Genomic DNA, 3395 nt, shown 5'->3' on the forward strand with positions numbered 1-3395 from the left:
CTAATCGGGTCGCGCGAGCCGCCTGGCGCGATCGGGGACCATGCCCCGGCCTCTGCCAGGCCTCGGGCAGCCGCTTTTGAAGCCCGACCAAAAACCCGAAAAATGGGCAAAAAGGGAATAAATTCCCGCCCAAAAAGGGTGAATAGTCGGTTGGGCGGCAGCCCTGGTCGGTCTCTGCAGACCTGGAGGCTCGAGACGTTTGTTTGGAAAACTCACCAAGTCTCGATTCTGCCACCTCCTACCTCTGTGCAGATACCCCGCCAACCCCCAAGGACAGAAATGACAAGTGTCAAGTTGGCGGGGCGTCGGGCCACCTGCTGCCGGCCATGAGCATCCAAATCCCCGCAAAAGGGGCATTTTCATTTCTTCATCGGGACTTCCGACAATTGCCGAGGTTCAACTCATTAACGTTGTTCGCAGACACTTGCCAGAAAATGCAAGTGGCCACTTTGCCGGGCCGACTCGCTTGCCCAAGCGGGAAACCATCAACCGCAGGCCCGGTAAGGCGGCCGAATCTGACCTCATAGACTTCCACACAACGGGACTTTTGACTTTCCCGGCCGCGGGTGGCCTCCACCCGGCCTCAGCCATCAGCCCTGCCTGCCTCCAGCCGCCTTCTGGTTAATGAGTTATCCAGCCTGGCACTTCGGTTGCGCCAGCGAGACCAAGTCTCGGCTTTGGTTAATGATTTGAGCCGAACCGACCTGCCCCCCGCCCCCCCCGGGCTGAACTCGGGCAGGTCTGCCGATTTCCCGACTCCTTTCGGGGCCTAATCGGGTCGCGCGAGCCGCCTGGCGCGATCGGGGACCATGCCCCGGCCTCTGCCAGGCCTCGGGCAGCCGCTTTTGAAGCCCGACCAAAAACCCGAAAAATGGGCAAAAAGGGAATAAATTCCCGCCCAAAAAGGGTGAATAGTCGGTTGGGCGGCAGCCCTGGTCGGTCTCTGCAGACCTGGAGGCTCGAGACGTTTGTTTGGAAAACTCACCAAGTCTCGATTCTGCCACCTCCTACCTCTGTGCAGATACCCCGCCAACCCCCAAGGACAGAAATGACAAGTGTCAAGTTGGCGGGGCGTCGGGCCACCTGCTGCCGGCCATGAGCATCCAAATCCCCGCAAAAGGGGCATTTTCATTTCTTCATCGGGACTTCCGGCAATTTCCAAGGTTCAACTCATTAACGTTGTTCGCAGACACTTGCCAGAAAATGCAAGTGGCCACTTTGCCGGGCCGACTCGCTTGCCCAAGCGGGAAACCATCAACCGAAGGCCCGGTAAGGCGGCCGAATCTGACCTCATAGACTTCCACACAACGGGACTTTTGACTTTCCCGGCCGCGGGTGGCCTCCACCCGGCCTCAGCCATCAGCCCTGCCTGCCTCCAGCCGCCTTCTGGTTAATGAGTTATCCAGCCTGGCACTTCGGTTGCGCCAGCGAGACCAAGTCTCGGCTTTGGTTAATGATTTGAGCCGAACCGACCTGCCCCCCGCCCCCCCCGGGCTGAACTCGGGCAGGTCTGCCGATTTCCCGACTCCTTTCGGGGCCTAATCGGGTCGCGCGAGCCGCCTGGCGCGATCGGGGACCATGCCCCGGCCTCTGCCAGGCCTCGGGCAGCCGCTTTTGAAGCCCGACCAAAAACCCGAAAAATGGGCAAAAAGGGAATAAATTCCCGCCCAAAAAGGGTGAATAGTCGGTTGGGCGGCAGCCCTGGTCGGTCTCTGCAGACCTGGAGGCTCGAGACGTTTGTTTGGAAAACTCACCAAGTCTCGATTCTGCCACCTCCTACCTCTGTGCAGATACCCCGCCAACCCCCAAGGACAGAAATGACAAGTGTCAAGTTGGCGGGGCGTCGGGCCACCTGCTGCCGGCCATGAGCATCCAAATCCCCGCAAAAGGGGCATTTTCATTTCTTCATCGGGACTTCCGGCAATTTCCGAGGTTCAACTCATTAACGTTGTTCGCAGACACTTGCCAGAAAATGCAAGTGGCCACTTTGCCGGGCCGACTCGCTTGCCCAAGCGGGAAACCATCAACCGAAGGCCCGGTAAGGCGGCCGAATCTGACCTCATAGACTTCCACACAACGGGACTTTTGACTTTCCCGGCCGCGGGTGGCCTCCACCCGGCCTCAGCCATCAGCCCTGCCTGCCTCCAGCCGCCTTCTGGTTAATGAGTTATCCAGCCTGGCACTTCGGTTGCGCCAGCGAGACCAAGTCTCGGCTTTGGTTAATGATTTGAGCCGAACCGACCTGCCCCCCGCCCCCCCCGGGCTGAACTCGGGCAGGTCTGCCGATTTCCCGACTCCTTTCGGGGCCTAATCGGGTCGCGCGAGCCGCCTGGCGCGATCGGGGACCATGCCCCGGCCTCTGCCAGGCCTCGGGCAGCCGCTTTTGAAGCCCGACCAAAAACCCGAAAAATGGGCAAAAAGGGAATAAATTCCCGCCCAAAAAGGGTGAATAGTCGGTTGGGCGGCAGCCCTGGTCGGTCTCTGCAGACCTGGAGGCTCGAGACGTTTGTTTGGAAAACTCACCAAGTCTCGATTCTGCCACCTCCTACCTCTGTGCAGATACCCCGCCAACCCCCAAGGACAGAAATGACAAGTGTCAAGTTGGCGGGGCGTCGGGCCACCTGCTGCCGGCCATGAGCATCCAAATCCCCGCAAAAGGGGCATTTTCATTTCTTCATCGGGACTTCCGGCAATTTCCAAGGTTCAACTCATTAACGTTGTTCGCAGACACTTGCCAGAAAATGCAAGTGGCCACTTTGCCGGGCCGACTCGCTTGCCCAAGCGGGAAACCATCAACCGAAGGCCCGGTAAGGCGGCCGAATCTGACCTCATAGACTTCCACACAACGGGACTTTTGACTTTCCCGGCCGCGGGTGGCCTCCACCCGGCCTCAGCCATCAGCCCTGCCTGCCTCCAGCCGCCTTCTGGTTAATGAGTTATCCAGCCTGGCACTTCGGTTGCGCCAGCGAGACCAAGTCTCGGCTTTGGTTAATGATTTGAGCCGAACCGACCTGCCCCCCGCCCCCCCCGGGCTGAACTCGGCAAGGTCTGCCGATTTCCCGACTCCTTTCGGGGCCTAATCGGGTCGCGCGAGCCGCCTGGCGCGATCGGGGACCATGCCCCGGCCTCTGCCAGGCCTCGGGCAGCCGCTTTTGAAGCCCGACCAAAAACCCGAAAAATGGGCAAAAAGGGAATAAATTCCCGCCCAAAAAGGGTGAATAGTCGGTTGGGCGGCAGCCCTGGTCGGTCTCTGCAGACCTGGAGGCTCGAGACGTTTGTTTGGAAAACTCACCAAGTCTCGATTCTGCCACCTCCTACCTCTGTGCAGATACCCCGCCAACCCCCAAGGACAGAAATGACAAGTGTCAAGTTGGCGGGGCGTCGGGCCACCTGCT

Source organism: Pristiophorus japonicus, unplaced genomic scaffold (genome assembly GCF_044704955.1).
Source record: "Pristiophorus japonicus isolate sPriJap1 unplaced genomic scaffold, sPriJap1.hap1 HAP1_SCAFFOLD_2019, whole genome shotgun sequence".
Classification (NCBI taxonomy): Eukaryota; Metazoa; Chordata; class Chondrichthyes; family Pristiophoridae; genus Pristiophorus; species Pristiophorus japonicus.